Below are 14,721 nucleotides of genomic sequence, written 5' to 3'. Positions count from 1 at the left end.
GTGGGACGGAGCTGAAGACTGAAGATGGACCCTGTTGGTGCGGATCTCCTGACCCCACCTAATCGCCAGGCTCCTCACCCTGGATGCCTCTTTCCGAACTTTCTCCCCGCCGGCCCGGGAAGGAGGAGGTGGCAACCGAGTCCCTTTTCCCCCCTTCTCAAGCATTCTCGCACCCGCCCACGTTCCACTGCAAACACTCTCCAGAGCAGAGCAGAGCAGTGCCCGGCCCAACCCAACCCAACCCAAGCCCTGTTTGCTCAGCGAGGCGCTGGCAAGACAAACACACACACACACACACACACACACACACACACACACACACACACACACACACACACACACACACCACCACCACACCACACAACTGAGTCACAACGCCCGAGCCCTGGCCCACGACGGTCACGCACTTAAGAATCCACAAAAAGCAACTAGCTCCTTGGCTCGGCTGCCCATCCACAACGTGCCGCCGCCACCACCACCACCAGCAGCGGCAGCCTCGGGCGCACTCGAGCTGGAGCTGTGTGTGGGACAGACAGACAGGGGCGCTGGTGAACCAGGACAGGGCGGGCGGACACAGTGTCGAAAAGCCGGCATTTTATTTTTTTAATAGGAGGGTCACGTGCCGGTGGCATGACGGCCCTCCACCAAAGTTTTCTCGGAACGATTCCGAAGGGCTATCTATAGGAACCCTCCTCTTTGCTCAGCTCCCCATCACCGCACACTGAACTTAATTGAGCCACCACCACCCTACAAGACTGGCACCCGCGCGGGCGCGAATCACGCAGGCGCGCTGACTCCGCCCCTCCCTTGCCAGGCCCCACCCACGCCATCAGGCCCCGCCTCTCTCCGCCCGCCCAGCCTCTCTGATTGGACGCTGGCCAGACATGGCCCCGCCCACCAGCGACGTGCACTCGCGTCGAGGCGCCTAGGGGCGGGGCCTAGGGGGCGGGGCGTCGGGCGCGCTATTGTCATGGAGACGGGAAAGCCGGTGGCTGGGGTGGCTGGCGTTGCCCGGGCTTGAAGTGTCTTGGCTGGCTGCAAGCGAAGCGAAAAGATCGGCCCTGATCAGAGAGCCTGAGGGGACAAGAAGGCGGGCCGGTTCACTGTCCGAGAGCGAGTGTTCTCCGGATGGGGTCCATGTAGGCCCTGAGCGCAAGGCAGAGTCCCCGCCCGCCTGGGCTCCTTGTCTCCCGCCTCTCCGGGCCCACAAGAGCCGGCTCTCGGCTTCGGGGCGCCGCCCCCACCCGCGGCTCCGCCTCGCCGCCTCAGCCCCTCGCGCTAACTAACGGTCGGGTGGCGGCCTGCGCGCGCCGCCCGCCGGGGGCTCGCACCAGCCACGAGGGAGCGTCCGCGGCCCGCCCGCCGCCCGCCCGCCCGCGCGCGGAGATGCAGAGAGGTGAGCCCGGGCGCCCGGTTTCGGAGCCCAGAACGGTGCAATGCAACCCCGCGCGGGGCCCGGCTTTCAGACCCTCTTCGGCTGCTGCAGGAAGTGCAGGAGATGCAGATGCAGCAGGGTTGGGTTGGATGCGCCCCCACTCCATCCGCACGCGGCCCGCCGGCCACCCCCTTTAGGGCTGGCGGGCCGCATGCAGGAGTGTCATCGGGCGGGCAAGCCACTCCACTCCACGGGTCACGGTCACGGGTGGGCGGTCACGGGGGCGTGTCTCTTGCCTCCACGCGCGGCGGCTTCCCCCCCTCTTGGGGTGCGGGGTTCAGGGCTGCCAAGCGGATTCTGCAATGGAGCCCCTAGCTAGAGGTCTGGGCCGCCCAGAGTGTGGGATCTGATCTGTCACCCAGACATCCTCATTACATCATCTCGCCGCCCCCCCCCCCGCTTTGTCAGTCCCCCTTATCTCCCCCTCCCCAACTTCTCCCTCTTCTACTGTCTCCTTTTCTCTTTTTTGGGGGGGTGTCCAGGACTGGAGGGGGAGAGGATCCTGAAAGATGCCTTTTCGACGCCTTTTCCAGTTGATGGTTCTGCGGCCGTGCTTGTCACCTCCGCTCTCCGTCAAATTTAAGGCTCATTTTCTTAAGGATGTCTCTATTTTCTGCTTTATTTGCACATTGATGGCTCCGCTGCTGCTGCTGCTGCTCGGCTGGCCACTGCCGCCCGCCCCGGCGGCCCTCCCCGGATAGACTCTCATGTTAATAACGTGCAAGGGAAGAGCCGATCATTGGCAAGCAGACGTGACTCAGATAGCATCTGGCAGCGTTGCTCAGTGTATTTATTTAGTTATTTATTTATTATTTTTTAATGTGAAAGCACTCACCTATTTTTACCCCTTTCCCCACTGGTCAACACGAACTCTGAACTTCAAAAAAAAAAATCTAGTTGATGGTGACTCTGCGTTCCCCTTTTCTTTCCCACCTTTCCTCCCTCTTTATTCATTAACTTTCACTTTTTGGAAGGAGGTCGTGAATCTTATTTCACTGTATTTGTTTCACTGGTTTTTAGCAGAGGTGGCAGCTAATGTGACTCTTAACTCCAGGTTACCAAGAAGACTATTGGGGAGGGGGGGGTCAGTGGGGATGCTATGACATTTGTTACCTTTGCAAACATGTTTTTAACTAACACTAACGGTAGGTATTTCTTAACGTGGGACTTTTGGGAAAAAAAAATCTAATTTAGAAAACTTCCTAAGGGTTTATTAGCTTATCATGTCTGTACCACCCATCCAGTACTGTGTAACTTTTTTGCAATTGGAAACTATCCAATAAAAGCCCCAATTGGATCACCCAGATTTGGCCATACAGCTTGCTCTTCAAGTTATGGTTGCACAGTTGTCATTGTTTAAATCAAGCGCAGAAGAGGTTATTCCTGTTTATTTAGTGTAATAACTGTTTATAGTTAAAACTTTAAAGACTCATAAAAAGTGGGTCTGCAGTGTTTTAAAGATCTCATCATTCTTATGGGAGAGACACAGCACCCAGCACTAGAAAAGGTAACAGATTGCTTCTGTCATATAGCTTTGCTGTTTTGGAGTGTACTTAAAGGATTATGATTGATAAGACTGTCTTGCCAGAGAATGTTGACACAGGTGTGCGTCGTTATCTTAATTAAGATCCTGAGAAAATGTTGTCTATAAAATGGTGACACAAGAAGGGCGGCATATTTTTGTACAGTTTTGCTCTTGGAGAATTTAATTGCGCCTGAACCCAACCTGACTTTGCACTTCCAGATTTTGTGAACACTTTGGCAACGGAACTTTTGGGGAGAGAAATAATAGTTTAATGTGAAGTGTTCTGGCATGTTCTAAAACTACTTGTGGCTTTTTTGGCAACACTTTGTCAGCCTCTCTCTCTCTCTCTCTCTCTCTCTCTCTCTCTCTCTCTCCCCTCCCCCTCAAATAATGGTTACTAATTTAGGATGAAAAGCACAAATAGGGCAGTATTTTTTTTAAACAAACCTATATTGGTAGTCAGAATGAATCTGTAGAGTAAGGCATGCTTTTATGTGCAGAAATAGGGATTTAGTAAAAAAGGTAAATATATGAGAAATTATGCCACTTTAGTTTTTGGAAAAGCTTTTAAGGCTGGTTTAAAGATCTAGAAACAATTTTGTTTTCATGTCACCAAATACTTATCTACATTGTTCATGCCATGCCCTGTTTTTATTTCCAGAAATAGAGAACCATTTTATTTCTTCCAAAATAATATTGTGTAACTTTGAATTGATGAGCAAGTGCAGAGTGCATTTAGCCTCTTATTAGTTTAAGGATCTGAATCATAATCTTGGTGACCACTAAAATAATATACTGTCCTTCATTTCAAACCTCTGAATACAAAAACAATAGCAAGACGGATGCTGTTGATTACATTACCCTTGACTTACCCAGCACCTAATACCCTTTAACATAAAGTATTGCATTAAGATTTCCTCCCCTCTCTTTGTAGCTCATGATTTCCTGGAAGCTGGCTGTCCATCAGGGTGTGTGTAAGATGTGTGAGTGTTTTTCTTTAATATTAAAATTCATTGTCGAAGAGGAAATGAAAGTGGAGGAGCCCATAGGCATATGATCGAAGAAGCCAGGTGTAGAGTCACAGCTCATTCATGACTCCAAGGAAAATTAGCTGCTAGAATTACATGGTCAACTAAAATCAAAGAAAGACTTATTTATATTTATTTGCTGAAACTAAAACAAGAACATTAATTTTGAAATAATTGCTTTATTTGTTCCCTAACTTCTCCATCAAAATTCTTTCTCTAGCAGCTAAGATCAGCATCCCTAGGCTATTATTTATGTACTATTTTCAAATTTATTTTGCAGGATTAAAAGAAATGAATAGGAATGTGAACTTATAATAGCCTACTGTTATTTGAACAAATAATTATATTTTGTTTACTATATAAATTTTTACATTGAATAAGTCTTTAAAATTTTGATTTATTCTTCTATTGATAGCAGACAGGCAAATGAAATAATATAATCCTAGCTGAATTAAACAAGTTATTTAAAATAGATTATAAAAACAGTATCATAATTTGGAATAATGTTTTAATGCTGAAATAATCTAGTCTATGCTATGAAGTAAAACTACCCTATCTTGGTGTATTTTACTTCAATGTCTACACTATATTGGCTCCTGTATTTTTAACATTATTGTAGTATATTTGTTGGCTGTTTCTTAGAAAAAGTTGTTCTTAATAGAATAACAGCTAATACACTAATAATGCAGCTAATAATAGAATAACAGCTAATACATAATAAGATGTAAAATCATGAAATTATTTTTGTCTTGTCCAATTATGAATCTTGTTTGTTTTCCTTGTACAGCTCAAAGTATGATACTTTCTGCATAAATCTGCAGCATTTTTATAGCAAGAATAGACCTAAAGCACCAATTTAGCAGGGCAAATTAACTTAGATGCTTCGAAATTGAAAACCAGTATATTCTAATGTAGTTTGAATGTAAGTGTTTATTAGTGAGGATGCACTTAACATTTGTTCAGAAGAAGGGAATACAATTTTCTCCTGAAGCTGTCATTTATGTAATCCATTTTTCTGGCCTTTTCTCAAGCTAATGATATTCCACACCTTGATACAGTCTTTATTTGTTTATTTGCCATAATATGGAGTGATACCTTGGAGAAAATTAGATTAGATACTCATATCTAATATCCCACAAGTATTTAGTCTTCTGTGCTTCGTTAAACAGAATCATTTCCATTTTCTGTGCAGGTGATAAGTATGATGCTTTAATAATACATTTGGATGTTTTCAGCTAAGTTTATTTCTGAAGTATGGGCTTCCTTCAGATGTTTGCCAAAATTTGTCTTTGCAATCCCCATGTTTATCTACAAGTGACTGCCCCCATCCCATGCAATGTGCTTTTGTGTGGAGTAGACACCAAATAGCATCAGTGTTGACTTTAGCAGAGTATCTATGTTGTAATAGAGCCTAAGTACAGAATGTAGAGAATGTCTCTTAAGATCTTTTATTATTAAAAAAATTTGCTATTGCATTATATAGATTCAGTAAATAGAGAAAATTGGAGTTATGGAAAATTAATGAATAATTTATTTTGAGTTATCATTGGTAATGAAATTTATAAATTTAGTGTTTCTCATAAAAATCAAGATTAAGCTTTATGATATTTTATATCCAGAACTAATATTTTAAGGAACTAATCTATCTATACCAAATTAAAAATTTTCAATTACTTTTGTTACCTGGATCCTTTAACTTCTTAAAGAATATATGTTTGTTTAGATATGTGTACATATTCATATATATATGTACTACAGCCATGGGTTCCAAGATCTTATAATAAAAAGAGGATGCATATATGATTAAGATATTTAAGGAAAATTGTCCTTTCTCATCAGAATAGGACCTATTGAATTAAAAAAGATGAGAAAAGTTCATTTTGAAGAATATTTGTATTGTCTAGTGGACTGAATAAGGAACTAGATTTAGTGATGAAGAACATTTTGTTAAATAAAAATAAAGCAGTATGTGACAAAAATCTATGCTAATGTTATAGATGGCAACTATAATTTGTTCAGCCTCTAGTAGGACAAATGTTTATTGTGAGTATTTTCAAAGACATTAAAGTGATTTTTAAATGTCATAAGAGGTAATATATAATTGTTTGCAAATAGGACGCTTGTGTTCCCCTGTGACTGATTTGGTATTATGGAGATGGGATTTTATATATGACCAAGAGCTGAAGAATTGTGGCGAGTTAAAAAATAAGCAACACAAATATCAAGAGAATGTTAAGCGGTGAGCAGTTTGATTCCTCTTTGTTTGCTTTAAGCTTAGGGATTTTTTTTTTCTCATCTAAGGGTAATACAAGAAAAAATGTAAACATATATGTAAATCAGTTGAGTTGTATATCTCTATCAGCCAGAATTTATATTTTATGCATGCTAATGGTATTCAAATGTATTACAGCAAATACTTGTTTTATATAAAATAGAGGTGTGTGATGGGGAGAGTTCTTCACTATTGGGAAAATGAAGCAAAATTGTGATCTGATTGATGGCTTATGATTGATGAATTGTGGACGTTTCACGAATTAAATGCACTTTAGTAGAAGTAGCCAGAGTATACTTTTTAGGAAAGTATCATTTAGGAAAAAATAAATTGAAGTATTGGTAATTAAACTGGAATTCTATACAGGTCATAAGTGATAGGAAGTTGAAGCTAACCCTTGCTGTTGTTTCTTTTTAAGAATCTACAGTTCATAATGGAGCTACTGACTATTGGAAGGAGGAGATTCTGAAGATAGGGAGGTAATATTATCTCTTTTAAAAGGATTCTTTCTTTTCTAATTCTGGGCCTTTATTACATATAGGAACTTTATCTAGTGGATAACAGTTTCTTTAAATTTGGGGTAAGAAAGCAATTTAATTTTCATCTACTAAGTTTTTGAGCTGCTCCTTAAAGCTTTTGGTCTGTGTAGGGTGTGCTGAGAAGTTCCAGGGAAGCAAACTCAGCACCCTTAAAATAGCTTCTTTCTGAGAATTAGGTCTGTGATGGTGGCCCACACACTTGAGTAGATGTCATTTTAATTTGTGGTGATGTATGTACATACGTGCGTCTTGCATGTTGCTTAACTGTCCTCATTTACGTCCCACTCCTTTGTTGCCTTCTGTGAGGAAATGTGCTCTCTGCAGGGCTATTCGATTTACTGCCAGCTACAACCAAACTCTGAGTGTGAGCCTTGGTGGTTGACAACTGGTTCTAGAACTCTGCCAAGGAGTTAGCTGGGCCCTGCCTGGCCCTGAAGGCCAGAAATACCAGGAAGGGGTTCCTTTCCTAGTTCACAAATGTGGGTCCCTTTCCAATCTTTACATAATTCTAGACTGTGGATAATACTTTTTCCTCTTTCTCTCACAAGGTTGGCTTGTTGTTTATTTTGCAGCTGTTGTGAGATTCACACGCAATGGAGATTTCTGTTTTATTCCGCATTATATCTTTGATAAGTTGCCCATATTCTCTTTCATTTTCAGAAATGTAATGTTGCTCTTTAAGAATGATCTGAGGTTCTTGAAGAACAAAAGTTATATTAAATTTTGTATTAATAAGATAATTTTCTGTTTTCTCATGCTAAACAACCAGATAGATTATGAATGTTTAGTTAAACACAGAGTAAGCATCCTTTTTAACAAGAATTATTATGTTTAAGAATGTTATTTATCTGCCACCCAAAAGTCTACTGGACTCTATCTTTGAGAGAGATTGATAGACTAATACAAGACTTCATATATCTAATTCTTTAATTAGAAAATTGATAAGCAGTATGGTACAAAAAAGAACTAGTATACATTGAAAAAACAAAAACCTCCCAGAAAGAAGACTGATAACACAATCAAATTATGTTTTTTGTTAGTACAATATGAAGGTGAAACATGCCAATCTCAGATTTTCTTATTCATGCCTAGGTAGAGGTTGGAAGCAGTTGAGGAACCCATTAAAATGTAGCATGTAAAAAAATGTCGATATCAACGTGATTACTCGAAATGCAATGTACATTTCTAATATTATTCAATATTATGACCTTGACCAACTTTTACACTTCATATAGTTGGGTTATTACTCTGGGGTTTGAGATAGCCTGTGTATAGACAGTCTATGGTATAGCTTGCATATGGGATGCAAGAGAATTTTGAATAAATTAGATGTTGGTGATTATCTTAAATAGGTTAAACTATTACAAGGTTGAAATATAATATTTATTAATAGAAGAAAATATAAAATTTAATTTCTGGGCAACTAAGACCTTTAAACCTACTTTAAAAGTATAATCTTGACATCTATGACTATTTTATCTCTTTTATGTAAGTAGAATTATAGATTTTCTAGAATCTAAATATCTTATGTATTAATTCAAAATTTTATTCTCTGTAATGGACTTTTAAAATAAGGGCTATTGATACTTTAGAGAATAAAATTTCAAGTCATGGGCTAATTTATTAAGCTCCAGTACATAGAAAAGCAGCCGTGATTAATTTTGAACTGTGAAGGAGGTAGGTAAAGCTGTTTTCAGCCGAAATTTACTAATGCAGCAACCATTTAAATTAAATGTTTGTTAACATAATAGTGATGGCATTTTCTCCTCCTCCTCCTTGTGGTTTTGTCCAACTAGATGTTACAGTGGCAGTTGCACTGACTGTTAAGTGTTTAAATGATGACACCATTATGTGAAGTGATTTTGAAATGAGAGATTCCAGCCAAGAATTACATCTGCTCCCATCTCCTTCAAATCATACTCTCTGGCAGTACAGATTATGATTGATTTGTTTGTGACAGATTGCAGGAAACAGTCATTGATTTTTCAATATTTTACCTTAAAATTATTTACAGTTGTAACCATGGGGAGGTATTTCCATGGGCTGTCAGCCCCTGAAAGACTAGGATAATATTCCCTGCTCTCTGACAAGACAAATTACCTGTAATGAGTGCAGTAGCTGAAGGGTATACTTTTATTTTAAAATATGTCAATAACCCCAGTGACTAAACGAATATTGATTTAGCATAATGAAGCCTGAGTAATGTGAAAATGAGCTTTTTCAAGGGGCATGGTAAAGACTTTCTTTTTCGCTGGTTCTAAGAAGCTTTTCATTCTTTTTAACTAGCTAGTGAAGATAAGGAGTTTATATGCAAACCACTAGAAATGATAGTGTTGTTTGTGATAACCAAGGTTCAAATATTTTGCCCTGGCTTTTATTGATTCCTTTTCAAATCTTATTTCGTGTCTTACTTTGAGTTATAGAACAGCTACTGATTTGCTTGATGTTATCTTTAACCAACTTAATATTTTAGCAGTTTCAATATATTTTGCATTAGAGCCTCTGGTAATGAATACTAAAATATAGCTAGATGTAAAATTATCTGTAGATGACATAATAATTATCTACAGACATTTAAAATGTAAAATTTTAGCATATAATGTGCTTTAGGATGGTTTCTAGTCCCTGGGTATCAGATTGGTTTTAGTGGAATGAAGATAAATTTACTTAAGTCCTAATATTTTGAGCATTGTTGCAAGTTTTTATTTTTTTGTGAGACTCCCACCCTTTAAAAAACGTTATATTCACTTTTTATGGATAAATACTAGTACATATAGGTACTTCAGTGAGAATGATAGTAGAGAAACAGAGAAGTAATTTATAATCCATCAAAGAATCTAAAGATTTTATACTTGAATACGTCTATGTATTTAACTCTGTTAACAGAAAACAGGCTAAACAATGCCTGCAATATTCAGTGAAAGATAAAGTATTTGAACAAAATGTCAAAACCAGCATTCCATGAGAAATGAACATATTTAATGAATATTATTAGTAATAAAACTTATTAAATGCAACAGATAAAATTTCTTTCATAAATTCTAAATGAGTTGTGATTTAAAGAAAATTAAGAAAGAAAAAAAAAAAAGAAAATTCAGGTAGCTCTTTGTGAGTGCTAGCTCTTATAGCCTGGCATTGGAAATGTGGCACGAAAATGAAAGATATCAACTTTTTTTAATAGAAAAAGAATTGTATAGACCAAAAATTATTCTTTTCTTTCTTTTTTTTTTTTTAAAGAGATTTGCCTAAGGGTATGACACAGATGATCTCTGTCACTGGTCTTAGTTGTGTACTGCAATAAACTGGATGCTTTATAAAATATAGGTCCCTGACTTCAGAGCTGTAGGGTTTTATTTGTCCTTTCTCCTGCCACCAAAGATTCTCCCTTTTTTCTATAACAGAGACTTGGAAAGATAGAAATCTGAGACATGAGCCATCATCAGCTGTAAATCTGGTAGCCCTAATTCTTCAATCATTACTTTAGTTTGTAGTTTTTATAAAGTCGGTATAGTATCTCTAGAACTCATAATGCCTTTCAGAAAAATAATGGACATAGATTATTTTATTCTATAATTTAAATAGAAGATATATATTTTTCAGATAAATCTGTGCTAAGAAATGATCAAATGTGCCTTATTTGCTGTGGAGTACAATAATTAATGTATTATAATCAGCCCCTTTCAACCCTATCATTTGTTTGAGCGTGTGTGTTTTACAGTATGTTGTAGGCCTATTTATGTGAATTGAATTTTTATGTTTAATTGTAAAACTATGTAAAATAAAATGAAATTCTTTCTGGGAAAATTGTTCTCTTCTGTCCATCTTTTCTTCTTTAGGAAAAAATATCCCTCCCTATTTTTCTTTTAGAAAAAAATACTATTTACATAACATATTTCTAAGCCATAAAAATCATTGCCTGGGGTTGATTGGTTAAAGCATTAATATTTTTGAAAAGGAGAAAATGCTCCCACTTAAAACTTTTTTCTCGTATTGGTATTTATTAAGATAAACAGTTTACTTTGTTACGGTCCATACCACTCTACTTAAATTTTTTTCAGAATTTATTTTACTGTGTTTGGTTTGACCTTCTATGATAACTTAATATAAGAACAAATTAGCATATAATTCTATTTTCCATGTGACCTGAACCGGTTTCAGAATTATACCACCACCTTTGGGGGATAATTTTATAGTTTTATGTAGACTCTGATATTAAGCATTTGCAAATGTTTAGTGCATCCTAGCTAGTGTGTTATCAGAAATGTTTTCAAGGAAGTAGTTAGAGAGAAAACACCCCACTTACTGAGTTATTAAAATGCCTCCAAAGGTAGCATTTTTAATTAGTGTACATAATTGATTAGTGATTTGTCTTCTTCCAAGCATAAAGCAGTATCACGAAGTTCAGTGCAGCCTGGGAGGTATAAAATATAGTGACAATGATCGTGACAATAAAATGGATTTTTTTTTCTTTTAGATTCAGCCATCAGTCTTTGAAATTTTCTGTGGTCTTTTTCAGTCTAGATGCAAAGGACATGGAAAAATCAAGTGCTCAAGTGGTTTAAATATGTTTTGAATGTCCCTATTTATAGACTACAGTATTTTTCCAATTAAAATTCTCAGTTGTTATAAAGAAGGGAGTTCTGCTCTTTTTGATCACCAATTTCATTAAAAATGCTTAATTGTAGAATACTACCAGTTACTTTTCTAATCAAAATATAGGTAAAACTAAAATCAATGTTATGCATTGGACTGTATAACTATTTGTTCCTGTAAAGGAGGTTAAAAATCCTGTTCCCCATCGTAGCATTTCTTCTTCCATCGTGATATTATTAGAGTAGCTTTAAAATTGCTTTCTAATGTGACTCCATTATAATTATGGGAGAAAAAGACTTGAAAGGTATTCGTGTGTATATATTAATTCTCTTTATTAGTCCCACTGGAGTAAAACATTTTCTCCTCAAACAATCTATTAGCTCAACTCAAGACTCCGGAAGATTTGCCTTAACTGGCAAAGCATTTGTTATGCGTTTGAACATTTATTTATTTTTTTTTTTTGTAAGGAAGGCTGCCGCCCACTTCTTTCACAAGTTCTTATATTTGGGTAGGCTAAATAATGGTGGATTGTCCTGCCATTGGGAAATTCCTTGTTGTGGTTGATGTGGTGGGTATAGGTAAATGGAAAAGGAAGGATCCCTCTGTGGTCTTGAGCTTCCGGCCTCTGTGATGGGAATACTGTAAAGGAGTACTTGTGACCAGATAATCCTGAGGAGATCCCCAGCTGCTAGTGACATTCTGAGAAACTGCTGTAAATTACTATGTGGTGAATGACAGAGTTTATAGTGGATCTACTTGTGCAATTTCTATGAATAATCCATGTGCTGTGATAAAGTCTTAAACTCAGCTCTCCAAATGCTGAATTTAGTGGGCTAGAATTTTGTGTTGTTTTTAATTAAACCTTATATTCTGAAGTCATGGTAGATTTTACAGCTTTTCTAAGTAATGGAGAGATCATTTGTACTTCTAGCCCAGTTTCCAACACCTTGAAGTTTATGGTACTATGTAGACAATGACATTGATAGTCAAGATACAGAACATTTCCCTCACAGCAAAGATTCCTCCCTTTGTCCTCATATTCACTGCCACTTATCTCCTGTGTCCGCCCCCCCTCCATAGCCCTAGAAATTACTAGTTTGTTCCTGATTTCTGTAATTTTTAGGACTGTTTCTATTGATGATACCTTACTAGATGAAACCATTGACAATTGGCGATTTGCACTTAACTTACTGTATTTACGTTCAATGCTTCACTTTTCGTGTATCAATCATTTGCTCTTTCTGATTCCCAAGTCATTAGTATTCTATTCTCTGGTTGTTGCACTGTTTGCTTAACAGTTCACCAGTGAGCTTGTTTGTTTCTGGTGTTTTATTACAAATAACTCTCTAAACATTCATGTGAACATAAGTTTTCATATTTCTGGGATAAATACCCAGGAGTGTGATTGTAGTTCATATGATTATTATTTAGAGCATTTCTTCTTTAAGACTAGAATTGAGTGTGTGTGTGTGTGTGTGTGTGTGTATGTGTGTGTGTAGGAAAGGAGATAAGAACACATATTTTTGTGCTGATGATCTTAGCATAACTAGATTTGTTTATATTTTAAAACATACAGATTAATAACTAATGACTAATTTGCAACTAGACGCTTAAGTTCACGTTTTTCACAGTCTAGATTTTTTTAAATTTAGGGAAGTATTCTTGAAAAAATGGTTTTAATGCCTGACACAATGTTTATGTAAAGGAAAGGTAGATATATACAATAGAGAAAAACTGCAAAGCTGAGAATGTTTTTGAGAAATTGCGGTGTGGGGAGTGATTGCATGTTACATTCAAGGAGATACTAAGGTAGTTTCTGAACGGATAGACCTTAGCTTTTGTTACTATCTATCATCTTGCCTGCAGGTTTTTACTTGTAGAATCAATTCATCTTTACAACCTCTCTTCAGTAGTGTTTCATTGAATGCTTACTAATTTCAACTCCCTACACAAAGTAGGACAAAGATAGAATTATCAAATGGCGTATCTTTTCAAGGTACCTACATCCTAAAAGTGCAACTCCTTAAAGGGGTGCTTAATAAAAGAAACAGCCCTATTTCAAATTCTAACGAAAATTTTATTTTTGCATTTGCCGAAATGATATGTGTGCAAAACTGGGTAAACTGCATTTGTGGAGATCTACTGAAATGACTTTCAAGAATGAATTTTTTACTCTGGTTTCCTACCACGAACTGTTAGTATTTTAGAACTCTCATTGAAGATTTAGCTCCATTTCTCTTTAGGAAACAATGGATTTTTAACTGTTAATAATGAGCCTCCCCCAAAATGAGTATTAACCGTTTTAAGTGGGTCACTAGTCTTACATGACCCCATGCTTCTAAATATAGTTTTATTTTTTATCCCACATAATCATGGTTACAGTGATATAAATGGTATAATATAATACAATCATCTTAGTTTGAATTATTACCTGGACAAGATGATAGTATGTATAGACGCAAACTTTAAAGACCAAAAATCATTTCCTAACAGCTATTGAAGCACCCCCAGTTCTAGAACTCTAGGTACTGGGAACCAAACATCACAATCCTGAGTTCTATTAGCATGTGGTTCTTTTAAATCCTTTAGGAAAATAGAAACTGTGATAGAGATCAATATGATTATGTACGCATTACTAGATATCCAGAACCTTCATGACTCAGGAGAGCTTGAAGCTGCTCTGCAGACCTCATAGAAAAAAAGGCCTGATGGATTTTTGAAGGAGCCTGTGGTGATACGGAGGAGGGGAAGGATGTCAGATAGGAAGAGGGAAATGAGCTGGAGTGTGGTTTTTTGAAAGTGGGGTGGAATCTGGTCTGGCTACAATTTCCTGATGCATCAAAGGGGTATGTCACTGCCCAAAAATATACTTAACAATTTCCTCTGTTTTAGGAACTCAATAGAAACAAGGCGTGCTTTATCAAAAGAATAGTTGAATTAAATATATGGGTTTGAGTGAAAAAATAAATAGATGCTCTTTCTCTTAAAACTAGGATTTAGACTTAGAGAGAGAGAAAGAAAAGAGTCAAAGAAAATATTTTTCTCCTTTTGTATTTGAGAAAGAATAATATACTGTATACTTTTATGGTGTCTTAAATACATAATCTATAAGCTTTCAAACTTTATTTTAGACTTAAAATAACAAAATGACTTGAAATCTTGGAAGAGCCCCAAAATTTAAATTAAGCTACAACATTACACAGAATAAAGCTACATAGAGAATATATTTGTAAGATTATATACAGAGTGGTGACTTTACTATGAAAATATTTTGATCAACCTAAAATGTTGGTATTTATATGCATTATATTCAATAAATTCAAGGTTAT

General features: G+C 37.5%; 1 long non-coding RNA gene across 1 annotated transcript; it reads left to right on the top strand.

Moving 5' to 3' along the window:
* The first annotated feature begins 3,853 nt into the window (after positions 1-3,853).
* LOC126027133 (uncharacterized) lies at positions 3,854-6,739 on the top strand. The gene is made up of 3 exons (XR_007502208.1): positions 3,854-3,943; positions 6,104-6,227; positions 6,688-6,739. It is a non-coding gene; the product is annotated as an uncharacterized LOC126027133 (long non-coding RNA).
* Positions 6,740-14,721: the final 7,982 nt, after the last annotated feature.

This window comes from Suncus etruscus, chromosome 14 (assembly GCF_024139225.1).
Source record: "Suncus etruscus isolate mSunEtr1 chromosome 14, mSunEtr1.pri.cur, whole genome shotgun sequence".
NCBI classification, from domain to species: Eukaryota; Metazoa; Chordata; class Mammalia; order Eulipotyphla; family Soricidae; genus Suncus; species Suncus etruscus.
Note: the sequence above shows the minus strand (reverse complement) of the source record. Positions and strands in the feature narration are given on the sequence as shown.